The sequence below is a fragment of the Cucurbita pepo genome, chromosome 20 (assembly GCF_057944985.1).
Source record: "Cucurbita pepo subsp. pepo isolate OVF chromosome 20, ASM5794498v1, whole genome shotgun sequence".
Classification (NCBI taxonomy): Eukaryota; Viridiplantae; Streptophyta; class Magnoliopsida; order Cucurbitales; family Cucurbitaceae; genus Cucurbita; species Cucurbita pepo.
Genome location: NC_141817.1, coordinates 5,426,290 through 5,445,267, shown reverse-complemented (window position 1 = coordinate 5,445,267; position 18,978 = coordinate 5,426,290).

Sequence of the window (18,978 nt, the reverse complement as noted above, 5' to 3'; positions counted from 1 at the left end):
TCGCTCATCTCGAAGTTTTTCAACATCTCCTTCTTGAACCTTCCGAGGACTCCCACGTCGCCTCCAATGATTATGAGGTCGTCGACGTACACTCCCACGATCAGTCACTTTTTGCCATGGCCGTACGTGTACTTGCCATGCTCAGAGGCACAACGTTTGAATTTCAGTGACAGTAGGGTATTGTCGAGCTTCGCGTTCCAGGCTCGTGGGGCTTGTCGAAGCTCGTAGAGTGCTTTGTGCAGGCGCAGTACCTTATTAGGGTTGTCGTTGTCCAGGAAGCCAGGTGGTTGTCGAACATAGACGGTCTCCTTCAACTCTCCGTTAAGGAAAGCAGACTTTACGTTCATATGGTGAACCTCCCAAGAGTAATGTGCCGCAATTGCCATCAAGAAACGAACGGATTCTAACCTTGCTACTGGTGCAAATACCTCTTCGAAGTCCACTCCTTGCTTCTGGACGTAGCCCTTAACCACCAGACGAGCCTTGTGCTTCACAACTTCTCCTTTTTCGTTGCGTTTCAGTTTGAAGACCCATTTGAGCCCTATGGCTCGGTCTCCCGGCGACATATCCTCCAGACTCCACGTCTGGTTCTCGGTGATGGATGTCATCTCCTCCTGCATTGCCTTTCACCAGCACAGGTTCTTTTCTGCTTCGGCGAAGGTGTTCGGTTCATCTGCACTAATGGCATGTAGTTCGGCCACTTCTTCGAGCTCGCGTGCTGCCAGTCTAGGTGATTCACCTCCTCCCACTAGGTCATCCATCCTCTGGTACCTAGCCTCAAGATCAGTATCGTGATCGGCATCCAGCGTCGAATCCGCAGTCCGTGGTGTTGCGAATTCCACTGGTTCAGGTGGTGCACCTACTGGCGGCGGTGACGTCTCCTGATGCTGGGCTCCTCCTTCTTCAGGCTCGGTGACGAGGTACTCCACCGTGAATTAATTTGGATTAGGTCTGCCTCGATCACGTCATTCCACTGCCAGAAGGTGCTTTCGTCGAAGACGACGTCGCGAGACACGTGAGCTCGCCCCCTACAGGATCATAGAGTCTATACGCCTTGCTCCCGCGTTCATAGCCGATGAAGATGACCTTCAGCCCCCTGGGATCGAGCTTGGCGAGGTGGGGACGTGTTACCTTCATGTATGCGACGCAACCGAACACCCGAAAATGATGCACTGTTGGTTTTTTGTTGTACCAGGCCTCATATGGCGTCTTCCCGTCAAGGCTTCGGGTTGGTGACCGATTGAGGAGATAGACAGCCATCATTACTGCCTCTCCCCAGAATCTCCCAGGCATCCCGGCTGTCACCAACAATGACCTCGCTGTCCCGACAATGGTCTGATTTCGGCGCTCTACCACTCCGTTCTGTTGGGGGGAGTAGGGCGCCGTTAGGTGCCGTTGTATGCCGATCTCGTTGCAGTACTTACTGAAACTTGTCGAGGTGAATTCTCCGCCTCGGTCTGTGCACAGCACTCGCATCTTCTTCTCACATTCGGCCTCCGCTCGCGCTTTAATGCGCTTAACCGCCTCTGCCGCCTCACTTTTCGCTTGCAGCAGGGTCAGCCACATGAAGCGACTTTTGTCATCGACTAACAGGAGGAAGAGACTCTTACCGCCTGGGGTCACCGGCTTGATGGGACCACAGATATCGCCGTGTACAAGCTCCAACGGCTCATCGACTCGATAGGATGTTCGAGACAGAAAGGGTGTGCGCCTCTGTTTGCCGATGAGGCACCCGTCGCACAGCTTGTTCACGCCTTTGATTTCTGGCAAGCTATGCACCAACTCCTTCTTCTGTAGCTTTTCTAGGGCAGGAAAGTTTAAGTGCCCGTACCTTGCGTGCCACCTCCAAGATACCCTTCGGTCTTGGCCGAGAGGCTGACGGGTTGGTCTATCTCTAACTCCAGGATGTAAAGACGGTTTGTCGTGCGCCTTGCCTGCGTGAGCAGCTGTCGTTGATTATCTCAGATTTTGAGTAGTTCGCGCTCGATGGAAATGAAGCAACCTGTCTCATCGAGTTGACCCAGGCTCACAAGGTTAGCCTTGAGCCTCGGGATGAAGTAGACGTCGGTCAGCTTGCGATGCTCGCCTCCCTTGCTGACGAACAGGATGGTGCCGCGCCCTTCGATCTCTACAACAGAGTCGTCGCCGAATTTCACCGTCCCACGGATCCCCGAGTCGAGCTCGGAGAACGCAGATCTAGCCCCGGTCATATGGTTTGTTGCCCCTGTGTCAAGGATCCATCGCCGGTGCTCGTGTTGCTCGTCCTTCTCGTCGATCTGAGCGAACACTCGCTTCTCTTCCAGTTGAATTGGCTCCCCAGCTGGTGCCACCTTTGCTACGCCCAGCTGGAGCTGTTTCTCGGGTTCAACAACGTCGTCGGATTTGGAATCGAAATTGGGGAAGCATGCAGTTACCATGAAGAGAGCTGGCTCGTCCTCCTCGGATTGAGCCACATGGGCCTTTACGGCCTTCTCCTTATTCCTGAGCTTGCTCCAGCAATTTCTGCTCAGATGTTCTCTCTTCCCACAGTTCGAGCATTGGATCGGCCTGCCATTGGTCGACTCCTTCTTTTGACTCCCATCTTTCCCGCGCGTGCGCCCGTGGGACATCCATGGCTTCTTACCGCCTTTGCGGCTGGAGGAGAACCCGTTGCTCTCGCCGGTCTTGTTGGATTTCGATAATCGGCAGGGAAATCCTTTCTTTTCGGTGAGAGGAAATTGTCGACAGTAGGTTGTTGGAAGAAAAATAAAAGGCGTAAAATAACAGAGAGAAGGACTTAAATTTTGACTGTGCTTAAAATCAGGTTGTGAAATCTACTGAACAGATTTCCTATTTAAATATAACCTATCCTAAAATGGCTGGAGAGTGGCCAACTGAATCTGTGCCACTCCCTAGAAAATTGCCGTATAAGAATTCGCTAATCCATTCGACGTGTTTGTCAAATGGTCAAACAGAGAATTAATGTAATCGTGTGAATCTAAATAAGGAAAAACTCAGGTTTTATCTAACATCCTACTGCAAGAGGGACACCCCATTGCATACGAGAGTCAGAAGCTAAATGAGGCAGAAAGAAGGTATGCAGCATCCGAGAAAGAAATGCTGGCGCCCACTGCTTACGATTGTGCAGACAGTACCTCCTTGGCGCCAAGTCTGTAGTCAAGACAGACAACAGTTCCATATGTCACTTCTTTGATCAACCCAAGTTATCGTCGAAACAAGCACGTTGACAAGAATGTGTGGCCGAATTTGACTTCCAGTTCGAACACAGGCGAGGTAAAGCAAACTAAGCTGCAGACGCCCTAAGTCGGAAGAGCGAGCATGCGACCCTGTGCATGTTAGCTCATCTACAAGCAAGTAAGTTGAGCGGAACGATACAAGAAAGTATCGAGGAACACCTAGCCAAAGACCTGGCCGCTCAGGCCATCATGCAACTAGCCAGAGATGGGAAGAATTGTCAGTTTTGGGTCGAAGACAATTTACTCTTCACCAAAGAAAATTGTCTTTACATCCCCCGTGCGGGGAACTTGAGGAAACTCCTACTAAAAGAATGTCACAACACACCATTGGCGGGCCACAATGGGTGGCAGAGAACCTATGCCCTCCTAAAAAGGGGGTACTATTGGCTCCGCGACGATGCGATACAATTCACAAAGACCTGTCTTATCTACCAACAAGACAAGCTTGAACGAAACAAAATTGCGGGATAATAGAACCTCTACCAGTCCCGTCCCGACCATGGGAAAGTGTTTCTCTAGATTTCATCACACACCTCCCCAAGGTAGGAGAAACGAAGTCCATCTTGGTCATCATTGACAGATTCTCCAAATATGCCACATTTATCCCAACCCGCAAGTCATGCTCGGCTGAAGCGACTGCACAATTATTTTTTCGACACGTAGTCAAGTTGTGGGGCATTCCCACCAGCATTGTCAGCGATTGCGATCCAAGATTCAAAGGGACCTTCTGGACTGACTTGTTCAAGCTATTGGGGTCGAGCCTAAACGTCTCTTCGAGTTATCACTCCCAAACTGACAGACAAACCAAAAGGTGCAACAGTATGCTTGAGGAGTTCTTATGTCACTTTGTTGATGCGTGACAGAAGAATTGGGTACAAATTCTTGATGTCCCTCATTTTAGCTTCAGTTGCCAACAAAGCTCGTCGAGAGGAAAAACCCCTTTTGAAATAGTATGCGGTAGACAACCACTCATGCCCCATGTTATTGACCACCCCTATGCTGGGAGAAGCCCACAACGTACAACTTCACCAAAGAGTGGAAGCAAACCTCTGAAATAGCACGAGCGTACTTGGAGAAAGCCTTCCAAAGAATGAAGAAGTGGGCAGACCGAAAACGAGGAGCATTAGAGTTTCAAGTTGGTGACCAAGTTATGATCAAGCTGAGATTAGAACAGTTTAGATTCTGGGAGAATCGGGACCAGCAACTAGTGCAAAAATATGAGGGACCAATTGAAGTCATTGAGAAAGTCGGAAGGACTTCATATCGTCTCCAACTACTTACATGGATGAGAATTCATCCTGTCATTCATGTAAGTAACCTCAAACCATACCATCCAAACAACGACGACCAGCAAGGAAACCAAGTGACACGACCATCAGTGACGATGAAGGACTCGAGTACGAAAGAAGTAGAAGAGATTTTGGCCGAGTGAACCCATCGCATTGGCAAACCTAAGCGCAACTTACAAGAATTTTTAGTCAAGTAGAAAGGACTTCTAGAAGAAGCAATCAGTTGGGAACGTGCTGGCGTTCTGAAGACAGCCGCACCTCAAATTGCTGAGTTTGAAGAAATGAGATGGTTGACAGGGACGTCAACCAATTAAGTGGGGGAGGATGTCATGGTCATGCTTGTCCAAGGCATGTTGCCCATGGCCGCATGCCCGTGACACGCCGAAACCTTTGCCTTGTACTACTTTATTGCTTTCTTTTACCGCTTTCATGTTGTGTTATTTCTTTTTTATTTTCTTTAAGAGTATGACGTTTCGACGATATCATGGCTATGCCTAGTTGACATGAAATGCCTCAAAATGTACTATAGGGGGATACGACTAGTTGTCAAATTCTCCCTACCCGATAGTTATATGCCGTGAGCCGTTGTTGTTGCCTTTTTGCTTACATTCCCATATAACACCAATTTCAATATCTCTCTTGCTTTCAAAAATCTCTTTCTAAAACCTCTCTCTCTCCCCCCCCCCTTCTAAAATCTTCTCTTGAAATTGAGACCCGAGGTTTGTATTCACGTTGTCCGACCGCAGGCAACGTAACTCAAAGTAGGCTTGACCCGCTCAGTGCTGAGAGTGGGTGCCGCACAATCGCCAAATCCGCTACCTAGAAACCGTGATTGTGACACCCTGCATCATGTTATGTGTACTCAATTACCACTTTGCAGGATGTCATGTTCATGTTTGCACTGATCATGTGACCTTTTTGGTCTTTCATGGGGAGTATTCTAGGGCCACGTTGGAACAGATACAAGAAGAGAGTAAATTACCTTAGCCACAATTCAAGAATCTCCAAAGACCTCCCATGGTACAACATGTTCATGACTCAAACTACGCTGCTTGAAACATATGAATCCTTGAGCGTAGGTATTAAGACTATGCCGCTTGGAACGCATGAAGCCTTGGGCATAGTTATTCAGGCTATATTACAAGGCAAGCCCTGGATGCAGAATCAAACTACGTCGCTTGGAATGTAAGAAGCCTTGGATGTAAGTGATAATGATCACGGTGTTCCAAATGTTCCAACTGGACCAATTACACGATCCAAGACCAAAAAGATTAAACAAGCATTCATTCTTCATCTACAAAATTAGATAGGCTCGGTTCAACCATTATTTCATGTCTTACAAGCTGATTCGATTGATGAGGACTATTTGAAGCTTTAGAAGTGAATATTTGCATAGTTGAAATAGCGGATGAAGTTGCTATAAATTGCACTTGATTGATAAGTGATTAGAAAATTTTATTTATTTTTAATTTCATAATTCTTGTAATGGACAAAAGGGTGGGAAGTTATTTAAAATTAACTCCTACTTTGGTGTAGATTCAAATGGAGTGAAATTAAATTATGCCCACTAACTTTTTGATGGAGTTTGAAGAATTGAGAGTTTCTTTTGGATGGAGACTATAAATACCCACAAATTTGTATGTAAAAGAAGATTTTGGAGGAATAAAATTGAGATATCAAATTGAGACTTACACCCTAAAATATTAGCTATCATCTTTGCGATTTCTAAGTTTCAAGCAAGTAGTGTGGTAGATTGCATCTCAGTCATTCAATCAAGTCTTGATCAAGTTCGATTGTGGAGTGACTCAATTTAGAATAAGATTCAAAATCTTGCTTCTAGATCTTTGATCTTAATAGGTAATCTAATTATAACCTTTATATCTTGGTTGGTCAATATTTTGTATTAAAATGTGTTAATTTCTTTAATTCAAGAGTTTTTGTTTCAACAAAAGCTTGGACCGTTGAGCTGAGGATTATGTTGTCTTATCAATTTTATATCAGAGCCTAGGTTGCATCTTTGTAGCCTACTCTAGAATTGATTTTATATTTCATTTATGCAATTGTTTATCTTTCTTGACATCTGTCCATTTATTTACTTGGTGCCATTCCACCATTCTTCATTTGTTCTCATTTTCTTCTTATTGACCATATTTATATTTTGAAAAAGAAAATGTCTAGAATTTTGCTTCTTAATATTGTGGTTATAAACTGTCCTTATCATTTATCTAGACCATTTGCATGTTTATCTAAGATCAAATAAACTTTGATTCACATTTTTCTTAAACCATCTAAAGCTGGAATGATTGTGTTAGATTTTTTTTTTCTCATAATTTACACTTGAAGATAACTTCTAAATTTTTCCGAATTATGTACAAAGGAAAGTTATATCGCTCTCAAAATCTTCACGACCTTTCTTTTTGGAATTCATTTTTTTTAGTGTGCAATTCTATCCAAAAATATCTTTATGTCCCTTATTTGTTTGTTCATATATTTTTTTTTATTTTGCTGCTATTTCATAATCAACTTATCTTGATTTCCTTGAATAGCTTGCTACTATCAGAACTACCATAATTTAGTCACTTTCCCGGCCTACCTTTGTGTGTAATAAGCACGAGTGTCCCTGAGTGTAAAATTAGTGAGTTGAGTGTGTGAGATCCTAAACATATTTAACTACTCTTTGTACAATCATGAACCAAGACGGAGGAAATGGAAGGGAGATTAATGAAGCTAGGTGGATAGAAGCAAAGGTCAGAACTATTACTCATTTGAATTAAGTTATTAATACATCGACAGACTGGATGGAGCGAATTGAAATAACTTTTGGTAATCTTCAAGGAAGGGAAGTACTTTTGAATGACGAATTTGAAAATGAAGAAGATGACAACGGGACATAGTCCTAGGAGAGGGAGAGATATCAGTCGAGGGAGAGGAAGGAGCAGGAGAAGGGGTAGAGAAATTTTAGCACCAAAAAGAATTGAGAGGGAGTACCAATATGAGAGAGGAGAAGAAAGAGGAGTCAGAAGAGTAAATCTTAAAATTCCAACTTTCTATGGGAGATCTAATCTACAGGAGTATTTGCAATATTCGAGCAAAATTGAGTATGTTTTCGATTGCAACAATTTCAGTGAAAAAAGAAAGTTGAAGCTTGTAGTAGCTGAATTTTGTGATCATGCAATTATATGGTAGACATCTTGATATGGAAATCAACAAGAATCATTCAAGCTAGACATGATCGATCTTGCTTGTGGAGTGATTCGAATCTCAAACAATGTTCTTGCCTTGAGATATTCGATCAACAAGGTAATCCGAATCTTACTCCCCTTGTAGTGATTCCTTATCTTATCATTTGGTATTAGAGCTTCAGGCTCAAGATCGGATATATGTTTCCTTTGCGTTTCTTCTCAATTTGATTTTTATTTATTCTTATCTTTTTAGTTTTTAATTGACCCAGAGTTCAAAATTCAATCTTTGCTCTATTTACAATTTTGAGAGGTGAGAATGAGAGCTTCATTTGTGTAAATGAGTGTAAAAAGAGTGGCCTAAAATTCTTTGAGTGTATACTCATGAGAGAGTGTTGTGAGGTCCTTCGTATTTTCATAACTTATTTTTTGCAGCAAGTTTCACAAATAGATTCGAGGACGAATCCTCTTGAAGAAGTGGAGAATGATATGAACCAAGAGACATCAATCATACAATATGCTTCAATGAAGATGTGAAGAAAATATTGTTGAAATTATCAAAAAATATTTCAATTCATGTCACATCGAAGAAGAATGAAGTTTCATGTTATAAATTTTGGGTGGATTACAATTTAGAGTAATGTAGAGTTATTGTATTTCATTAATGTATTTTAAGATTTTTTTATTTACTTTATGTTACAATTACATAAGGGTTAATTATGGCCATTAAGTAAGAATGTTACACCCTCCTGGAATGTCTTTAATAGTTTCATTTTGAGGCTATATAAAGCCATGTATGTTGTATTTGTAAGTAGACTTGGAAAATATAGTAAAACGAGCATTTGTGCTTTTCTTTAGTCAATGGCTAAGTTTCTTTGCAATTCTATGTAGTTTAGGTTGCATGTAGAATCATTCAAGCTCGACATGATCAATCTTGCTTGTGGAGTGATTCGAATCTCAATCAAGTGTTCTTGTCTTGAGATATTTGATTAACAAGAATCATTCAAGCTAGACATGATCGATTTTGCTTGTGGAGTGATTCGAATCTCAAACAATGTTCTTGCCTTGAGATATTCAATCAACAAGGTAATCCGAATCTTACTCCCCTTGTAGTGATTCCTTATCTTATCACATCTTTGAAATCAAAGTGGAGGAGAAATTATGAAGAACCAATTGAAACGTGGAAGGAATTGAAGACATTAATGAGAAAAAGATACATTCCTAAACATTATTCTCGAGTACTCAAGCAAAAACTCTATACTCTGCAACATGGATCTAAAAGTGTTGAAGAATATTACAAAGAAATAGATGCTCTTATGAATAGAGCATGCATGGAGGAAAACGAAGAGGATACAATGGCTAGATTCCTTGGTGGGTTAAACCGACAACATGCTCATCAAATTTATAGGCAAGCGTACTTTGATATGTAAGAATTGTTACACCTTGCTGTCTGAATCGAAGGGCAACTAGTTTGGGAGAAGGATAACTCCAAAAGGTATGCTATTTCTAAGTCTACTACTTTCAATACTTGAAAAAAGAATGCAAATATTGAAAAGATAGATTTTAAGGTTAGAGATAAGTATGAGATGGATAAAAAACAACAAAGTTTAGAACTCCAAGGGTAAAGAGAAAGTGGAGGAATACAAGGAGGTTCAAACTTGAAACTGATCATGAGCTCACATAATTTGACTTGGATTTCAAAGGATAGAATCGAAGGATAAATTCATGACAACAACTTAAGCTAATCAGATAAGTAGCCTGACTATAGGATAGTCTACAAAATTGTATGAGTTGCGATGTATGTTTGATTGTGATGATGTACGATGACGTATGCGATATTTATGACTTATGATGTATGAGCTGAATCGTATGATGTCGTACGCTAGTTATATGATGATGTATGAGCTATGATGTATGAGTTATGATCCATGATGATGTACGTGAGTTATATTACGATGAATGACGTACTTGACATGCTTGATGCATTTAATGGCATTATGATGATGTGATGTTTTTGCATGACGTTCGCCTTAATATGACGATATTTTCCATATGAAGCATGTTGTATGATGATGATTGTCATATTGCATCATCTCGATAGATCGACCTGGACATAACCCTAAGAGCATGAAAAACGATGTTAGTATAAATATCTAACGAGCATGTGTTACTAAATGTAATAGAGAGATAGGACTAAGGTTGTGTCAGAAGAGATGTTAAGATGAGAATTAGAGGGACCTCATGCATGTTATGTGTACATAAGCATAGGTATACTTTCCCTTGAAATGATGAGTATGAATGTGCACAGTATGATGATGAGGGTGTTCATGGTGAACATGACACCAGAGGTCCGTCGACCTCCGGACGTCGCTACAAATAGCTAGCTTGACCATAGAGCGTCTAGGAGGTGTGCGAGCCACCTGGAGATTCACACTCGCACGTGTGGGTCGTGTGTAGGGAAGTATTACGCATCCATAGTAGTCCGGACTGGAGGCCACCTCTAGTATGAGAAAGAGACAGAGATAGGTTCCTAGAGCATGATTGCATGTGTTTTCATTTAGCATGACCCTATAGTGGGGTCATTTACTGAGTCCTCTTGGAAATACTCAAGTCGTGAGCCACATCATTTTTCAGGTAAAGGCACGACGCCCATGTACGAATGATGGCGACATCGCGAGCAGAGACCATGGCACGTGCATAGGATAGATGAATATTTAAATTCCTAGTCTTAGATTAGAATAGGTTGTCTTCCATTTCGTCATTTTAAATTATTTTGTATTTGTTTTCATTTTTTGAATTCCAGTATTTCATTTAAACACGTAAGACCATGACGATGTTTTTTCATAGATGAATTTGTTTAAATGTTTTTGACATTTATGCTAGAACTGATATCTCTTTTAAGAGTTATATTCCACATATTAGCTGAACATGAGATGTTAGTAGCAACTTAAGTAGAAATTTAGGGTTATTTATAAATAAATGAAACTTGAAATTTAAAAAATGGACTAAAATTTCAAAAATATTTTTATTTATATATGATAAAAAAATATATACAAGAATAACCTAAAGCATAAAATATAAATTTTTATTATTATCTCATATTCGAAAATTTGAAGGATAAATGAACCGGTAAATTAAGAGGAAAGGGAAATCAAAATTATTTACTTTATTGTGTAAAACTAATAAGATCTTTTGTCAAATAATGCGACTAATTAAGTAAAATTGAAAAAGAAAAAACTTCTAGTTTATTTTTTTTACCTTTCAATAAAAATTAAAGATTTTTTTTAGTGACTTTATTTCAAAATTTACTAAAATTTAAAAATAGTTTTATTCATTTCTATGAAAAATCAAATCCAAAGACTACTAGTTTGTATCTGGTTTTGGTGAATAAATCTCTATTTTATCCAAATATAGACTAATTTTTCTATGATGGTAGTTTCGAGTGATAGAAACTTGCAATAATGCTAGTGAGAGAACTTGTACGGAGCACAAGCTTTTTCGGCTACACGCCGCTTGTGCGTGCTCAATTGTCTTGAATTCTAGCCAAATTGCCTCTACACTAGATCAAGTTATCTAGCTCGATCTTTTCTCTTCTCTAGGTCAAAGTTTCTAGTGTGTAATGTCATATCTCATCATTATCTCGGTTTCTAACAACACAATTCATGCATCGTGATGCCATTCCACGTCTCGAGACAGCTCAGCATCCTAACTTGCTCAAACATGTCTATCGGGACCAACCCATGTGTCACTCGACTCATTGGGTCATCCCAAACATCTATCTATCCGGGTTCATAATGGGGCATGAACCATCTCGTGTCTATGCCATGTCATTTATGGACTTAGCGTTGGATATTGAGTGTATATACCAACCTCCAACACATAGGCTAGGGCATAATGCAGGCACACCCGTGTCGCCTGACACTGTCCTTGAAAGACTTATTTTCAAAAGAAGATGCTTGAGACGCTCGTCCTGCAACGCTCTCCCATGTTGTGACACATGTATGTGCCACAAGATTGCTCGCTTAAGCCATAGTACCCAGGGGGGTGGTGGAAAACTACACCATGTCTCCCCCTATAGTACATTTTGAGGTATTTTCAATCTTTTTGGAGTAGACGTCATTTTGGATCGAAAATATGGCCCCGTAGAGTGTCAGTAAGATATTCAAGATGTTGGCTTTTTGGCCCTTGATCTCACCTTTAATTAATTTCAATTAATTAATTGATGTTTTGATGATAACAAACCTACTTTTTAATTATTAACTATTTTCAGTATTTTGAACTGTCCACAGTATAAGGTCGGGAATAACGATTTCAACGACCTTTCAATTACTCAAATCAGAGCTAAAACGAAGAAATTACAATCGAGACAACATACCCGACGTGATGATGTGTCAGCAAAAAAAAAAAAAACGATGGACAAATCAAAATATATCAAAGTATGACATTTATAATTTTGGGAGAGTAACAAATTGTGGAGTTTTTTTTTTCTTCTTATTATTATATTTTTAAATAAAATTATTTTTACAAAATATAAATTCGAATCTAATCGTTACTCACATCGATTTTTATTATTACTATATTATATTATTATATTTTTAAATTTTGGTAGTTACTCACATAGTTTTTATTATTATTATATTATTATATTTATAATAAATTTTGAATTTCATTTTACCGTTAGTCACATAATTTTTTATTATTATTATATTATATTACTATTATATTAAAATTTTGAAATAAATGAATTTAGAAAATTTTCTTATTTATTTACTTTTAATCTCCACCTTCCATTATTCCTAACACAATCCAATGGTCAATATTCAATCTTACATTTTGCCTCTTTTCTCGTCTATATAAACTCATCTTTCCCCACATTTTAAAATACACAACTTATATACATTTTCCAATCCTCATTTGTTCAAAGTCTCCATTGTTTGTTGCTCTCTCCAAGCTTACAAGTTTATTTCTTTTCATCTTATTCTTGAGAGGGATTATTATTGTATTGTGAGGAAATAGTTGTGAGTATCTCAAATTGTAAATCTACTCTTTGAGAGAGTTGTGGTGTGTTATTATCAAACTCAAATACTTCTATCGGTTTGATCCTGCGCCGTGGAAAGGATTGAGTTTGCTCTTGAACTCGTAAAAAGAGCGGTGTAGCGGTTTGGCTCAGATCCGTGGAAAGAGTCGAGAAAGTTCTTTATTCAAATTCTCAAGAGGCGCTTGGGGAGTGGAGTAGGTCGAGTTTGACCGAACCACTATAAAACTACGGTGTCATTTTCTCTAACTCTTTCCTATTTAATTTCAAAATTATTATTGTGATTTATTGCATGTTCTACTTGATTATTGTTTTGACTTGAATTACTTTGTTATAGTAATTATCATCTTCTACTTATTTGTAAAAAGTTTCATCATTAGAAAAATTAATCACGTTTAAACACTTTTATCGTTAAAACCCTATTCACCCCCCCTCTAGGGTTGCCATACCGATCCAACAATTGGTATCAGAGCAGGTTGCTCCTATAGATTTTTTATCTAAACTTTATTGTTCGAGCTTATGGCAAACCTACATGTTAAAAATGGTTTTAGTGAAGGACAATCAACTTCTAGGCCACCTTATTTTGATGGAACAAATTATACATGTTGGAAAGCTAGAATGAAAATTTATTTGCAATCCGTTTGATTATCAATTGTAGTTAAATGTTAGTAATAGTCCTTACATTCTAATAAAAATTGTTAAAAATATTGAGGTGCCTAAATTAGAAAATGAATTTGATGAGCATGATATGAAAAAATGTTCTTTGAATGCTAGTGCTATCAATGGTCTGTATTGTGCCTTAAGTAATGATGAATTTAATAGAGTATGTATGTGTTCTTCGGCATATGAAATTTGGAAAACTCTTGAAGTAACTCATGAGGGAACCAATCAAGTTAAAGAAACAAAAAAATATCATGTTAGTTCATAATTATGAACTATTTAAAATGGAGAAAAATGAACCTATTGGTGATATGTTTACTAGATTTACTAATATTTTAAATGGTTTGAAAAATCTTGGAAAAGTATATTCTACTCCCGAAAATGTAAGAAAAATTCTTAGGTCTCTGCCTAAAAGTTGGGAGGCAAAAGTGACGGCGATTCAAGAAGCAAAGGATCTCACAAGGCTTCCTTTGGATGAACTCGTTGGTTCTCTCATGACACATGAGATTACCATGAAAGGGCACATGGAAGAAGAATCCAAAAAGAAGAAAAGTATAGCCCTAAAGTCCATCAAAGTTGACTCTGAAGATGAGGACGTCCTTGATGAAGATGATGTCGCCTACTTCACACGTAAGTATAAAAATTTTATTAAAAGGAAGAAACAATTCAAGAAACATTTCACAAATCAAAAAGAGTCAAAAGGTGAAAAGAGCAAAAACGATGAGGTAATATGTTATGAATGTAAAAAGTCGGGATCCTATGATCCTGCGGGGGGGGGGGGGGGGGGGGGGGGGGAACTCACGTGTCGCTCGACTTCGTCTTCGACGAGAACACCTTCTAGCAGTGGAATGACGTGACCGAGGTGGACCAAAACTGCACTGGGCACACCTACACCAACACCAACACCAACCACAACTCCTACTATGCCCCCTGAACGAGTGGAGTTCGTGACACCATGTACTATAGATTTGACGTTGGATGCCAATCACGATGATGGTTTGGCGGCTAGGTACCGGAGGATTGAAGACCTACTAAGAGGAGGTAAATCATCGGGACTGGTGGCGCACGAGCTCAAAGAAGAGGTGGCCGAACTGCATGCTGTTAAATAAAAGCTATGGTTTTCTTAGATTTTGTTAGTTGTTTTTTACTTTTGAAAAATTTGAATTAACGCTCCCCGTTGAATGGAAGAGCGTAATTTTTGCTGGCCATTTTGGCCAACTTTGGGCGCAAGTTTTTGCCCACTACTTTTCATTTTTAGGATCAGAGTTGTTATTTAAAATATTCAACTGAATGGGAAATCAATCCTCAAGTCTTCAGCAAATCTCTCTCTCCTTTTACTTTCCGTTATTTTTTCTTCGAAGAAATTTTCCTTCGGTCGTTTTTTTTTGTCGACGTTTTTCCTCCCAATTGCCAAAGTCAACAAGTGGTATCAGAGCCAGGTTGAAGCCATCGGTGGTATATCATTGCGGAGGAGTCAACTTTATCAACAGTCAAGTTGAATAGCTCAAGTGGTTAGAGCGTCGACCTAACAACACACAGGTCTCAGGTTCTTCAAGTAGAAGAAAATGCAAAGCGCGAAAATACACACATCGTAGGGTTCATCTCGGGCAGGCTCACTCACTCCTCCATGCCGCCGTTGTGTGCCGGCATCTCCATCATCGCCACAAAGAGGTCGACGCCATGATGACGGGCGTCGAGTTGTCGTTGAGCGAGTGATCAGGGAGACGACGACCGCCACCGGGTTCAGTACCCGATGCTGACAATGTCCAACTACAATGAATGGGCCTTGTTGATGCGCGTCAACCTACAGGCACAAAGGTTATGACATGTTGTCGAGCCAGAGGGAAGGAGAGACGATCGAGTACTGAGAGGATAGGTTGGCGTTCGCAGCCATATTACGGTCTGTGCCCCTAGAGATGCTGGCGTCTCTCTCCACCAAACACACCACGCAATCGGCCTGGGAGGGAATCAAATCCCGTCGGGTTGGTGTGCAACGAATGTGGGAATCCAACATCGAGCAGCTACGGAAGGAGCTCTCGGAGATCCGCTTTAAGGCAAATGCAAATCCGTCGATGATTTTTCAATGCGGATCACTGGGCTCGCCAACAGCATCACCACTCTCGGTGGGAGCATCAGCGAGATAGAAATCGTGAAGACGATGCTGCAGGTTGTCCCCAATCACACCTCGAGGAAGTCGCGATTTCAATCGAGACATTGCTTGACGTGAACGACCTAACGGTGGAAGAGGTGTCTGGAAAACTGCGTAACGTCGAGCAGCGGAAGAAAAATATCGCTTCAGCCGTCGACAAGGAGGGTCGTCTACTCCTTACTAAGGAGTGAAAATGGCTTGCACGTCTAAAGCTCGACAACACGGCGAGAGCAATGGGCCTTTACAGTCTGTGCCCCCAGAGATGCTCGCATCTCTCTCCACCAAACGCACCGCACAATCGGCCTGGGAGGGAATCAAATCCCATTGGGTTGGTGTGCAACGAGTGCGAGAATCCAACATCGAGCAGCTGGGGAAGGAGCTCTCGGAGATCCGCTTTAAGGACGGCGAATCCATTGATGATTTTTCAATGCGGATCACGGGGCTCGCCAACAACATCACCACTCTCGGTGGGAGTGTCCCCAATCACACCTCGAGCAAGTCGCGATTTCAATCGAGACATTGCTTGACGTGAGCAACCTAACGGTAGAAGAGGTGACTGGAAGACTGCGTAACGTCGAGCAGCGGAAGAAAAATACCGCTTCAGCCCTCGACAAGGAGGGTCGTCTACTCCTCACTGAGGAGGAGTGAAAATGGCTTGCACGCCTAAAGCTTGACAACACGGCGAGAGCAACGGGCCCTCCAGCCGCAAAGGCAGTAAGAAGTCATGGAAATCTTGCGGGCGCACGCGCGGGAAAGATGTTGATCAAAAGAAGGAGTTGACTGATGACGGGCTGACCCAGTGCTCGAACTGTGGTAAGAGAGGTCATCTGAGCAAGAATTGCTGGAGCAAGCTCAGGAACAAGGAGAAGGCCGAGAAGGCCCATGTGACTCAATCCGAGGAGGACGACCCAGCTCTCTTCATGGTAAATACATCGGTCTTACCCGACGTCCCCAATTTTGATTCCAATGCCACGGAGGTGGAGGTAATCGACGACGACATAATTGCTCCTCTAGTGAGCTTCAAACCCGAGGAAGAGCTCTAGTTGGGCGTAGCAAAGGCACCAGCTGGGGAGCCAATTCAACTGAAGAAGGAGCGAGTGTTCGCTCAGATCGGCGAGAGGGATGAGCAGCATATGATCGGGGCTAGATCTGCGTTCTCTAAGCTTGACTCGGGGATTCGCGGGACGGTGAAATTCGGCGATGGCTCCGTCGTCGAGATCGAAGGGCGCGGCACTATCGTGTTCATCAGCAAGGGAGGCGAGCACCGCAAGTTGACCGACATCTACTTCATCCCGAGGCTCAAGGCTAACTTTGTGAGCCTGGGTCAACTCGATCAGGCCGGCTGCTTCATTTCCATCGAGCGCGGGCTACTCAAAATATGCGATGATCGACGCGGCTGCTCACTCAAGTTCGGCGCACGACAAATCGTCTTTACATTCTGGAGTTGGAGATAGAGCAACCCATCAGCCTCTCGGCCAAGACCGAAGAGGTATCTTGGAGGTGGCACGCAAGGTACGGGCACTTAAACTTTCCTGCTCTACAAAAATTACATAGGGAGGAGATGGTGCACGGTTTGCCGGCAATCTAAGGCATGAACAAGTTGTGCGACGGGTGCCTCATCGGCAAACAGAAGCGCACCTCCTTTTCGTCTCGGACATCCTACCGCGCCTGTGAGCCGTTGGAGCTGGTACACGGCGATATCTGCGAGCCTATCAAGCCAGCGACCCCAGGTGGCAAGACCCTCTTCCTCCTGTTGGTTGATGACAAAAGCCGCTTCATGTGGCTAATCCTGTTGCAAGCGAAAAGTGAGGCGGTAGAGGCAATTAAGAGCATCCAGGCCCGAGCGGAGGCCGAATGCGAGAAAAAGATGCGAGTGCTGCGCATGGACCAAGGCAAAAATTTCACCTCAGCAAGCTTCGGTAAGTACTGTGACGAGCTCGGCATGTAGCGACAACTAACGATGCCCTACTCCCCCTAGTAGAATGGGGTGGTAGAACGCCAAAATTAGACCATCATCGGGACAGCGAGGTCATTGCTGATGACGGTCAGGATGCCTGGGAGATTTTGGGGAGAGGCTGTAATGACAATAGTCTATCTCCTCAATCGTTCACCAATGCGAAGCCTCGTCGGGACGACGCCACACTAGACCTGGTATAACAAGAAGCTAGCGGTACATCATCTCTGAGTGTTCGACTGCGTTACATACATGAAGGTAGCGCGTCCCCACCTCGCCAAGCTCGATCCTAGGGGGTTGAAAGTTGTTTTCATTGGCTACGAACGTGGGAGCAAGGCATACAGACTCTATGATCCTACAGGGGGGGCGATCTCACGTGTCTTGCGACGTCATCTTCGACGAAAGCACCTTCTGGCAGTGGAACGACGTGATCGAGGAAGACCACAACCCAAATCAATTCACGGTGGAGTACCTCGTCACCGAACCGGAAGAAGAAGGAGCCCAGCATCAGGAACCGTCACCGCCGCCAGCAGCTGCACCCCCTGAACTAGTAGAGTTCGCAACACCACGAACTGTGGATTCGACGTTGGATGCTGATCACGATGATGATCTAGTGACCAGGTACCGGAGGATGGACGACCTAGTGGGAGGAGGTGAACCACCTGGACTGGCGACGCGCGAACTCGAACAATAGGTGGTCGAACTGCATGCCATCAGCATAGATGAACCGAACACCTTCGCCGAAGTAGAAAGCAACCCGTGCTGGCTGAAGGCAATGCAGGAGGAGATGACATCCATCACCGAGAACCAGACGTGGAGTCTGGAGGATATGCCACCGAGACACCAAGCCATAGGGCTCAAATAGGTCATCAAACTGAAGCGCAACGAAAATGGAGAAGTTGTGAAGCACAAGGCCCGTCTGGTGGCGAAGGGCTACGTCCAGAAGCAAGGAGTGGACTGGAATCCATCCGCCTTTTGCTGGCAATCGCGGCACATTGCTCTTGGGAGGTCCACCACATGGACGTCAAGTTCGCTTTCCTTAACGGAGAGCTGAAGGAGACCGTCTACGTCCGACAACCACCTGGCTTCCTGGACAACGACAACTCCGGTAAGATACTGCGCCTACACAAGGTACTCTATGGGCTTCAGCAAGCACCACGAGCCTGGAACGCAAAGCTCGACAATACCCTACTGTCACTGAAGTTCAAGCGCTGTGCCTCTGAGCATGGCATGTACACGCACGGCCACGGCGAGCAACAACTGATCGTGGGAGTGTACGTCGACGACCTCATAATCACTGGAGGCGACATGGAAGTCCCCGAAAGGTTAAAAAAGGAGATGTCAAAGAACTTCAAGATGAGCGATCTAGGCGTACTCAGCTACTACCTAGGCATCGAAGTGCAACAGAGTACTACCGGCACCACCATCCGCCAAGGTGCGTATGCGAAGAAGCTGCTGGACACAACTGGGCTTGTG